Genomic DNA, 12,201 nt, shown 5'->3' with positions numbered 1-12,201 from the left:
TCGTGGGCCATGGGGGGGGGGGGGGGTAGGGGTAGCGGCACGGAGCTTTGCCCTGCTCTCTTGTTTGGCAGCGACTCTTCGTCCGCAGGGTCTGGGTCGTGCCGTGCTGGGGGAACAGGGTGTTAATCAAACCTGGGTTCGTCACGTTATGAATCTGGCCTATATCCGACTTCTCCATTTCGACATCGTCGAAGCGGCTTGAAAAACTTAGACGACAACCAAGCCAAGGAACCCGTCACGAGAAAGCTTCGCGTTCAACCATCGTCGTCGTTTGACGGAGGGGTGCGTAATTTTTTTTTGGCAGTTGCCCAATACAAAAGCTAAAATATTCAAAGCGAACCAGTAGATTGCCCAAATGTACGCAGGAAGCGAAGGTTTGCGCCTGCATGACTAGGGAATGTCGCAGCTAGGGCCTGTTTTTGTAGACCTGTTTGCAGTTTGCGCGACCTATAAGCATCCACTAGGTGATATTGTAGCACATCACAAGCGTCGTTCACCGACTAGATTTTTCCGTGATCACCATCACCCCGTGTAATCGTTTATGCCACCCAAAAAGCTCTCTCGTCGGTTTGCGATCTAATAATTTTGAAAGATCGTTTTCGTAACACACGGTGGCGTAAAAGCTCCTCGTGAATTGAGATTTGTCATTTTCGAGATTTTCTTCTCTAGTTATACGTCACTGTATGAAAACGATGCCATCCTTATACCCCCTTGGAGTGTATATAGGGCTGGGGCACAATAGAACCAGAACTGTCGCGGGTTCACTTCCCAGAATATTGGGCACTCAGTTAACTAACATCACGGGAAAAGATAGCTAAAAGGAAAACATTGATTGATTGATTGATTGATTGATTGATTGATTGATTGATTGATTGATTGATTGATTGATTGATTGATTGATTGATTGATTGATTGATTGATTGATTGATTGATTGATTGATTGATTGATTGATTGATTGATTGATTGATTGATTGATTGATTTAACGCGCCGACGCAACGCAGGCGATTAGGCGCGCCGTAGTTGTGGGCTCCGGATTAATTTTGACCACCTGAGGATCTTGGACGTGCGCCGAAATCTCGAACACACGGGAGTTTTCGCTTTTCGCCTCCATCAGAAAGGCGGCCGCCGCGGCCGAGAATCAAACCCGCGACCTCGTGCTCAGCAGCGCAACGCCTTAGCCACAGAGCCACCGCGGCGGGTCTAAAAGGGAAAGAAAGCCTGCGCACATGTTACTACAAAATTAAATGAAGTGTTTGTCTTTATTCTTTTTCTATTTTCATACAAGTGCGTCATAAAGGAAAGCGCTACTTAAACATGCTTTATGCTGTTGTAGCTCACTCATAATAAAAAAGAATAGAATAAAATAAGATAGTGTGAGAGAGAAAAGAGAATGTAAAGTAATTCCACGAGCAAGCTCGGGGCCTGAGAAAAAAAGCCTTTGCCGCCAAGCACATGTACTTTGCTAAGAAACTACGCAGGCGAGAGAAGCAGGCTCCGTGTCGCAAAACGGACTCACAACCATATGAACCTCCGCAACGCACGATCCAAACCGAAGGTGGTAACAGGCACAAAGGCGTGGAATGCGACTTCTCGCGTCCGCTCTTTGCCTGTCTTTTCTTCCTTGTACTGTCTGTTAGGTCTTTTTTTAACTCTCTCTCTCTCTCTCTCTCTCTCTCTCTCTCTCTCTCTCTCTCTCTCTCTCTCTCTCTCTCTCTCTCTCTCTCTGTATTTTGTAGTTTATTCTCATGCTCTTGCCGTAGCGGCTTGCTGCTGTTACACCACCCAAGTCGTTTGCGCGACAGAACATCTTTTTGTCCCTGTAGTTTTTTTTTTCGTTGTTTTTGTTTTCTGGGTACTGCATGCGCTAGCAGAAAAATAAAACGAACTCGTTCCCTATAACTATTTGCAGCAGTAGCCAAGCTAAGAGCGACTGCTGCAGTTCGCACAAAGAAGTGGGCCCGCCCTCGAAAAGAATTCTATTCACGCGATGCGTATGCGCTTTTTAAAGGCAGGTAAAAAGCTAAGTCGGCGACGAAGGAGAAGACACGGGCGTCGCTGTTAGCTTCGGTACAAGCGGCATGCAAGATAGAATTTGCCCGACAAAGGGACAAGGGCTGGAGCGAAGAAGCGGTGTTTCTTATCCTTGCTTTTTTTTTCACAGCGCTTCTTTTTTTTTTAATTTGGTACAACGGAATGTGTGGGCAGCAATAAAAAGATAATGTAAGAATGAAACAAAGTATGCCGCAGAAAATATCCATACAATGACCAAGCACTGTAGGGAAGTAACTTTCCGAACTTGAATTAAGGCCCAAACTACACGAGAGCTTTTCTGTTGAGTATTGTTTTTATGTTGAGAAAATTTTATATTACTGTCATAAGGAGGTTTTTATATGCGTAAAGATGCTCCCGATTCTTGTAGGGATTGGAGTTTTTTTTAAAAAACCTGCGTCCCGCTCCGCAGATCCATGACCAGATGCCTTGCTGAGGTGTGGAGTGTGGAAGTTGTGGGCGTGCGCGGTGTTCAAAGTGGCTCCAGACTAAGCGTCAGAGCCCGTGGTCTGCTCCACCGTAGCGAAAAGAGAAGTGCAGGTTGGGTTTAATGGAGCACATTACCGACGAGGCTAGAGCCTTGTCCGCCTCCAGGGCCTGAAGTTGGAAATGTGATGAAAATAAAGCCCTACACCCAACTGCCCTTCCTACCCATCGGTACGACACCTTTACTGGGAATGCCATCCACCAGACCTACCACCACACCTGCGTTCCCGCATCGCTTCCTGGGAGCACTGGTTGTACCCGCGTCCTGGTGTGAATGTCCAGTCGACGCCAGAACTCCTGGCGGCCCACTGCCTCCGTGTTAGTGAGGACCTTTGGGAGTTCTACGGACCGCTGCTGAGCACGAGGTCGCGGGTTCGATTCCCGGCCGCGGCGGCCGCTTTTCTGATGGAGGCGAAAAGCGAGAACGCCCGTGTGTACTAGATTTCGGCGCACGTTAAAGATCCCCACTTGGTCAAAATTAATCCGGAGTCCTCCACTACGGCGCGCCTCATCGCCTGCGTTGCATCGGTGCGTTAAACCCTACAATCAATCAGTTCTACGACCAGCCATCGGCTAATGAAGAGGCTGTGGCACGACTGCCCTGACTAGAACTGTTAGGAGAAGTAAGTCTCTCTCTCTCTCTCTCTCTCTCTCTCTCTCTCTCTCTCTCTCTCTCTCTCTCTTTCAAGCCCGCTTGCTTATCGAAGAGTACAGTAAACCTTCTCTATAAAGAATAAAGAAACGAAGCACCGCTTATAACAAAGTCGGTAGCCTCTTCCGGGGAATTCGTTACAATGAAGGTGTACTGTAGTTCGAGCTCGCCCTTCTTGGTTGGTTGTGGCGTTCAACGCGCTGACGCTACACAGGCGATGAGGCGCGCCGTAGTGGAGGGCTCCGGATTAATCCTGACCACCTAGGGATCTTTAACGTGCGCCGAAAACTCCAACGCACGGGCGTTTTTGCTTTTCGCCTCCATCAGAAAAGTGGCCGCCGCGGCCGGGAATTGAACCCGCGTCCTGGTGCTCAGCAGCACAACGCCATAGTCACTGAGCCACCGCGGCGGGTGAGCTCGCCCGTTTTATGCCTGAAGCTTACCTCGGTGAACACCGGCAGACTTTCTGGCGTTCATTTTTTGAAGTCGTTTAGCCGGAGAACGTATGTCGTTGAAAAAAAAACGCATTTATGTGATAACAAAGGGACCCCTACACTAATCACAACATCCGTAAAATAGAAAGAATTCAGAGAAAAGCTGTAAGGTTTATTTACTCTAAATACTCCCGCACTGATTCTCCCTCACAAATAATGCCTACTAAAAATATCCCAAGCCTTGAATCTAGGAGAAAGTGCTTCCGCTTTGATTTCCTTTCTTCACTAAGCAAAGGTGCACTGTCAATTGACCCATCACAGTTCTTGTCACCGTTGTCAACAAGACCTACTAGGCATCACAACCCGAACGCTTTCGCCCCATATTTTGCTGCGACTGACACCTTCAAATATCCTTTTTTTTTCCGCGTACGATACAAGAGTGGAATGAATTACCCCCTGTATAAGTGCCTTGTTTGCTTGTATTGTTTGTATTTTTCTGCATTTTATCTTCTTGTGCCCCCCTGCTTGGACCTAGCCATGGTCTGCAGTATGTATTAAATAAATAAATAAATAAATAAATAACCAGCAAGTTAATATATAGGTAGGACCTTTTCCAAACTACACCCGCCGTGGTGGCTCAGTGGCTAAGGCGTTGTGCTGCTGAGCGCGAGGTCGCGGGATCGATTCCCGGCCGCGGCAGCCGCTATTTTGATGGAGGCGAAAAGCAAAAATTCCTGTGTGTTCGAGTTTCCGGCGCACGTTAAAGATCCCCAGGTAGTCAAAATTAATTCGGATACCTCTACTACGGCGCGCCTCATCGCCTGCGTACCGTCGGCACGTTGAACCTCGTAATCGAATCGAACCTTTCCATACTACTACCATTGGTTGCATGGTTTAGACATTCTTTAGCGCAAAGTTAGCGTTAGTCAAATGTGAGTTCTAACATTAGTACATAACCGGGAATACCGCCGTTCTTTTAATTAAGCGATACCCGCTAAATTAGGTATTACGAAAACAACTGATAAATAAAGAAATACGGGTTAAAAACGGGGTAGGAAAGTAGCAAGATCAAAGCGCAACAGTAGAAAAAATATCGTAGACCAATCCACTGCGCGAAGGTGGATGACTAGTCAAGCTTTTTAGCACATGACAGAGAGATGACATAGAACTTAGGTGAAAGATAAATGGCAGCATCTCCATTCCGTGGATGATGGCGAGGGTGTAGAGTACAGGGACTCGAAATGGCATCCAAGTTGCGCCCCGAGGGACATCCGATTTGCGCCCCGACCGTCATTCGATTTGAACCGTGAGTTGCACCTTGATTATTCCCTAAATGAAACTGCAACTCACGGCTCAAATCGAATTTCGCCTGATTTTCGCTTGATGGTGGTGCGCGCCGGATGGGCGCGGACGAATATTGGGAGGTCCTAAGGTACTCCGCACCGTTACAGGCGAGGGAGTAAGCCGTTTGACTCCCGGGTACTGACTCACGGTCGTAGTGCAATGGGCAAGACGACTGACGCTAACTCTGTCTGGTCTACCAGACGCAGGCTGGCATCCTTCCGGTGCCTGTGTGATTTTTTGCGATTTTAAATTCCATGCGCACAGACGCGGACGGACATTGTGCGGTCATAAGGTACTCCGCACCTAAAAAGTATTTCTTTTGAGCGTTGACAGTGGTCATCCCTAAGAAAGACGCATGCACACTTACACTGGACTGACCTTGAAAAGGGTGGCTATTGATAACTTATATACTCGAGATGCATATGCAAGTGACAAATCAAATAAGCTTGAGGATCATATCATGCTTTGAACGGCGTGGGGCTTTGGAGCTGACCGCAATGTAATAAAGAGTTAAAGCAGAGAGCGCAGAAGCGGTACCCGGTACAGTACTGCAGTATACCGGCATAACAGCGCGCGCTCGGTAGGTCCAAAGCCGGTTTTGCGCAAGGGCAACCGGAGTGATGGAGTAGCAAACCCGACGTCGCGGTGCATTTTCTCACGTATACGGTCAGACATTTGATTTTCTTTTGCACTTTGGCGGACCGTTGCCTTCTTTAAGTTGGTCAAGTGCGTCGCAGAACTTAAAGAGGTGATCAGGCTTCAAGAAGCCCACTTAACACTTCAAAGCCTCTCAATTGCTGTTTCTCCTTAATTTTAACTCGACCATAACCAGCTGAAAATTAAGGTTGAAGCTAATAAGGATGACTCGTGTATTGTCTTCCCGCGCGACATTTTTTTCCCCTGTGAGGCTGTGTCGTGGTGCTTCCGCCCTTGATGTGCCTCTCTTCGAAGCATTCTTGGCGCGGGAAACATGCAGACAGGCCGGAACACATTTCTTTGTGAAAACAAAAGCCAGCGGCCTGGACGCGCGTCTTTGAGTAGCTTACGGATCGTTAAGCATGGCACTTGGCACACTTTGCTTAGATATCTTGTCACGTGCAGCCGCGCTTGGTGGAGCAGTATATTCAATTGTTTTTCTTTTTTATTCTTCATTGTGTCAACTATCCGGGACTCTTTGTTCACGAGACCGCAAGACACATGTGCGCCTGATGCTCACAGGCAAATCCGACACGCTCATTATTTTTACTTTCAATGCTCGCGCGCTCTCGTCTTTTTCTTCTTCTCCCTTCACAGCTAAAAAACGCCTTTGTCTCATTCACGCCAGTCTGAAGGCGCCGCTTTACAAAGAGGCGGCCTTCTGGCTTCAATTTTGTTCGCCTTTTAGCGCGGAGCCACGTCGCGAAAATATTTTTATTTCGCCATATTATGTGGTTGCTTCACCGCCAGCGTGAACGTGTCTCTCCGGCCTTTTTGTTGCCGATCTTTTTTTTTTTTTTATGCTCCTCGCTTTTGCTATTTCGCTGCGTCGGAGCCGGGACGTGACAAACACGACGTGAGAATTCGAAGAGAGAGATTTCGATTCACTGCGCAGACCAGAATGATGTTGACGGTGCCAAGAGGCGGGCAAAATGTGAAAAAGTTTCGCACGTCTCGTCCCCGTTTTCTTTGTTCCGCCCGAGTCGCACGTGGTACTTTTTCGTCCCCATTTCATTCCTCTGGGTGGCGGTGGCGGCGGCCTTCTTTCTTTCTTTCTTTCTCTCTTTCCCTCTCGTTCACTGCGGCCTGAATGATGAGCAGTTCTTCTGGTATGCCGCCCAAGTTGCGGTCGCTTTTTGGGATGAAAGACAGACAACCGCTTTTCGGGCCTTTTTGCGTTTAATTGGTTTCGTCGCGCCGACATGGTTGACTTTAATGCAAAGGCTGCTAAACTTTGAATTCCGCCGCTGTGGAAGTCAACCGTAAAATGCGAGAAAAAGAGTGAGAGAGGGAAAGAATAGAAAAGAACGAACTATGACGCGTTTTAGTATCTCTGTCGCCGGAGCGCGCCAGAAGTTCTTCCCTTTCAATGCGCCTGCCCCAACGCATCTGGAGTGGGTTTTTTTATATAATTTTATTTACATTTAGATCATTACGAAGAGTACTGTTTGTTAGAAGCCGTTGTCGAATGAGGCTATTTTCATCTACTTTTGTACTAATTTATGCTGTCTTGGCATTAAAAATTTAAGTATGGGGCTTCGGAGCGCAATATCATCATTTTAAAATCGTAAAGTGCTGCGATTATCTTGAAAATCAGCTATCATCTTTGATTTAATCTTCGTTTATCTTGATACACGGCTACTTCTAGGCGTAGCGTTTGTCTCTTGTTTCACCTCATTGATGGCGGAGGGAGAAAAAAGGCTGCACGGGTGACAGTGCCTTCTCTTTATTTTATTTCCAGCAACGCTGACTGAATACGGGGAGTGCATGACAAACAGCCTGTCGTGTCGGTGAGTTTCAGTAATGAACTGAATCTTAGCCTTTGGCTTTAGCTTTGTTTTTGTTTTTTTCCCAATCGTATCCCCAAATCAACGTGCTCCTCCCACTTGGAAACTATAGGGGCCTTGCTGTATTTCTTTTTTGTAACTCTGGGATCCATTCTTTACACGTGTCTTTGTTCAAGTTCCAAGTTGGCCACACATTGTACAAACTCGAGCCGCTAATGGTTCCAGGGCATGCTGGCTATGGAAAAGTCTGTTGTTGTCTGACTCCTTCTTCTCAAAACACCCTACTCAAGATGCCCTGGGAAAGACATTTCTTTCGGAGGGCGAGAACTTCCTCCCCTGAGAAAGAACCCCGAACTATGAAACTTTCTGTCACGAAAGTTGTTGGCGGAAATTTTCCAAACATGTGCATCTATATTGGGCATAGTTCGTGCCTCCATCAACTATTTAAGAAAAAAGTGTAGCATCCGAAAAAAAAAACTGTGACGGGCCACATACTTTTCTGGCAGCCGTAAACACTACGAATGCTTTGTACGCATGTCGGCCTAATGTGCCCCTTAAGAAACAGCTCCGTAAGCATTGTTCGGTTCTAGAGCTTCACTTAGTTGCAACTTTGGAACAACGGTAAACCGGGCTGTAAACATCGCTTTGCAAGCTCGTAGAAAGCAGCGGAGCGTTTAGGGGACAGGCTTTCATCCTTTCCTTGGTTCCTTTTCTTTTCATTCTTGAAGATGTTCACTCGACACAAAGCGACAGCAGCATCTGTTCGCTTCCTAAACGTTGGCTTCACGTTCTTTATTTATTTTTTTTTTCGGTATTCATGCTGCACAACTGACTTGAATACTCGAGCGTCGCAAAATCGGACGTCTCTTCCAACGCGTGACTTAAAGATTGCACAAGCGGAATACATAGAAGAATGGCCCCGAGCGCGAACAACCGTCATGAAGAAAAGAAAAGCAGTGGTTTCGGCATTCCCATTTCGAATTTAAGTTTGCTTGGACATACTTTCGTTTAAAAAGAAGTGAGAGCTAACGACAAATGAACTGAAAAGTCAGCTCTAAAGATATCTTATACAAAAAAAAATTAGATCCTGCTTTACAACATATTCGTTGGAACATCATCCCAGATTTGGTCGTTCATAATATTTTGAAGTCAAAAAGCACGGGTTGCACAAAAAATATGCCTTGCGTTGCCATGTAACTGAAAGAAAATACATTAAAAAAGCTCCGAGGACACTTAGGAACATTTATCAGCTGTGAATCCGAGAGCATTAATGTCCCACTGAATGCCACTGAGTTCCCCTTCCACTTAAGCGTTGCAAGTAACACTGTCGGCATCGCCGCTGTGCTATGTAAACGACATGTGTGCTTGATATGCTGCCGAACACTGCACTGCTTTTTAATTGCGCCGCTTTGCCACAGGAACGGAAAGATACGTGCTCAAGTTGGCATGTATGTATAAAGACGAAGAAACTGAATAGAGAGAAACAGTGATGGGATGCAGGCGGCTTCATGTTCTAGAAAATATTGTGTAGGCCAGTCTGACCAAGAAAGTACAACAGCTGCTTGTAGAGAGGACCATGCGCCCAGCGATGAATGCCGGTAGTTTGGCCTGGGCGATGTCCGGTGGCTACCATGGGCCCATGGGCCGAGTTCGGTCTGGTGGGAGTCCTGGACGTGTCCCCAGGAAAGGGTCCAATGTCGCTTCCGCAGCTGAAGCAGGGAACCCAAGGCCACAGTTTCAATTCCCCGCTTTGCACATGGCCTTGAGAATGGCAACAATGCCTATAGCAGCGCCATCATTTACTCGCGCTTTTATTGATTCAAACGAAGCTCGTTCTATGGAACCCCTCGTAGTCGCATAGGTACCGTTTTCTCGGCTTCCAACGCCGACGCCATATTTTTCACTCAATGGGTTATTTAATGCTTTAGCGTAATGCTTTAGCATAAAAAATTCTTATATAGAGACTCGAAAGCACGAATTTTGGGGATTTATCCGTAATGATTTGCTATACAAGTTTTCAAAAGTCAGCTTCACCACTGTACATAGTGCATTGCTGTGAAAATATTTTATAGAGAAATTATGGGAGTCTGCCGTCAAAGCATAGCGGCCCCTGCACTTTTATTAAATACCTCATTAAGATATCACGTGTCCATATATGCAGCACTATACTACGCGCCCCTTCAAAATCAGCTTCATTTTTAGTCACAAATGGATTTCTTAAAAATCATTTGCATAGGCAATCTGATTTAAACGGCCTATAGGGAAACCGTTAAAGCCCAGGGCCTCATATAATGGCATTTTCGTATTCGTCGAAAGTGTGACACAACAAGCGTTACAGACGAACAGACGAGTTTTCTCATCGCTGAGTCCACATATAAATGCTTGATCATCAAACATGTTTGTTACAGCTAAAATGATCCCTGTGTAAAATATGACCGACGACAATAATTTCTCTTCGACCGCTGACACTCCCGTGGAATGTTAAATTTCTCCACGAAACCCCTCATTGCGACATAATGTCCCCGTCTTGCGCCGTGTTGCACACGCCGCCAGCCATCATAAATGTCGCATTATCAAACCGGAGCTCCACATGAAGCTGCGCACTCGTGGTCACGGGGTGAAAGAGGGGCGTGTCTGCGTCCGTCGGCGGACGGAGAGGGGACCGCGAGGCAGGGATAATTGCACATCTCGACACCGGGCTACGCTTCGCAGCTGCGACGGTTCTTTCAGCCGCGTAATGATGACCCTTAATTCTCTCCTCCCCGGCCCGTCTTTCACGCCGAACGACACAACGAGCGTTCCCGGACCGTTTACTCAGTGCGTTGGAATCTTCGGGATTCGTACGAACCTCCCACGTTTCGGCGCGCTTTAGTTGAGTACCGGAAAAGATCGGTTCCCGTTCGTCTTAAACGTTTACTGGGAATGCTTTTAAATCGCCCAGCATCGGCTTCTAGTCGAGGCTGAAAGGAGGGCAAAATAAGAGAGTGGGAGCGTTGTTACGTGAAGGGCGAGAAAAGAAAGCAGTCACGAAGAAGCTAGTTAGAGGAACGACTCGTTTCCAGAAGCCCTACTCGTATTTCGCTTTCTTCTCGCACTTCTCAATTTCGATTCCACATGGAGGGTACCTCCCCTCGTTTACCCTTGGTGCGTGAACTTTGATCTTGAACTCGACCATTCCTTCGCTGCCGTTGTCTGCGCCAATGAAGGTCTTGAGAAAAAAAGAAGAAAAATAAAGGTGCACCTAAACAAAGCGCGCGGTCTCGGTGCACAGGTGCAAAAACGAACGAGCCCTGACCTCGCGGTTGTATATATGTATACGTATGGTATAGCGCACGCTCTGCGAGTCCGTCTCGCTTTCGCTTCGGACTTTTCTCGGCTTCTCTCTTGCGTGCCGTCTGTCTGCGTGAAAGTGGGCGTCCCTTAAATGACCCTTAATTGCCTAACGAGCTTCCGAGAGCCCCTCCCACTGTCGCTCAACGCTCGGCGTTCCTCCCATGACGCTTCCGAGAAGACGCAGACACCGGGACCAGAAACAACACGCGACTTGCTCGCACCACAGGCAACGCGGGTGCATTATACACAGGAATCTTACCTCTGTCGAACAACAAAAAAGTAGTATCAGGTTCACGGATCCGTCTCCTCCCACCGATCCGTCCTGCGCTCTTTTTCTAAAAGTGAAGCCTACGGTTGCTGTAACCTGGGATACGCGCGAGCTTTGAGTTGTTTCTTGTTTCCACTGCCTGTTGCCTGCCTCCTTGCTGCCTGCACCACCTTTAATTGCCGGGTAGTTGCCGTTCTTGCCGGGAAGGAGCAGTTAGGCGGCTGGAAACCGTCTTCCGCGAAATCCCGCTCCCTGAAGGCGCATCTGACGCGAGCGCACGCAAGACGGATACGCCCCCTCCCTGCTCGCATCCTGCCGTTTCGGGTGCATTTTAATCGCGAGGTCGCATCTCTCCAAATACCGACACGAAGCGAAGTCGCTTATGTGTCGCCGGTGGCGGCGGCACCCATCGCGAGTTGGTGGAAAACGTAGAAAACAAGCCGTAAGAAAGAGCGGCAACCGCCTGGAAAAAAAAAAAAAAAAAAGAATCCGTAATGTAAAAATACAGTTGGCGCAGGATTTATGGCTCGCCTTTTGTTCTAGGCGTTTTTCTAGCCCTTGTTTTTTGCTAATACGTTTTGTAGGTGTGGGTGTTAGCTGGTGTACGGACGTCAAAACGAGAGCGAACAAGAGCAACAACAACAAAAAAAAAAAACGAGGAGAAACAGGATAGACAAGAGAACACAGCGTCTGTTTGCCTGTTAATCTTCGTTTGCGCCTTTTAATGAATTGCCTGTTTTCTTTTTTTTTTTTTTAGTTTGTTGAGTTTCGTTATCATTATTATTCCAGTTTTCATACTACGCTGGCAACTTCAGAGCTGGCGCCCGTCAGCCGTTGCGCGCACAGCAGGACAGCGCACAGTTTTTTTTTTTTTCCCCACGGGAGCAGCCGGCTTGGACTTCCGCTTGCGTATAGGTGCGGCCCTTTCTCCGAACGCGTGTGGCGGGCACGCAACCGGGCTACGTGGCCTGCCGGTTCCAGCGGCCGTAATTGATTGGGGTGTCCGGTTTCCAAAGGGACCCTCCTTCCCGCCGCCTTTTGTCCTGCGCCGTTTTGTCTTTCGTTTATTCCCTTTGTTGCTTCAATTGCCGGCAAATCGCACGTGTTTTTGTTGCGTGTGCGTGTCATTCGTCGCTGGACGCTGCTTTTG

General features: G+C 47.6%; 1 protein-coding gene across 1 annotated transcript in view; it reads right to left on the bottom strand.

Moving 5' to 3' along the window:
• Positions 1 to 11,174, bottom strand: part of LOC144173190 (uncharacterized) — a 30,129-nt gene extending 18,955 nt beyond the window's left edge. The window contains exon 1 of the mRNA XM_077701699.1: positions 11,043 to 11,174. The gene's annotated coding sequence lies outside the window, so the exon portion shown is untranslated. The remainder of the gene's footprint in view (positions 1 to 11,042) is intronic.
• Between the last annotated feature and the right edge of the window lie 1,027 nt (positions 11,175 to 12,201).

Source organism: Haemaphysalis longicornis, unplaced genomic scaffold (assembly GCF_048455015.1).
Source record: "Haemaphysalis longicornis isolate Haplotype H1 unplaced genomic scaffold, Haemaphysalis longicornis Haplotype H1 scaffold_3, whole genome shotgun sequence".
Classification (NCBI taxonomy): domain Eukaryota; kingdom Metazoa; phylum Arthropoda; class Arachnida; order Ixodida; family Ixodidae; genus Haemaphysalis; species Haemaphysalis longicornis.
This window is presented reverse-complemented; position numbering and strand designations above follow the sequence as displayed.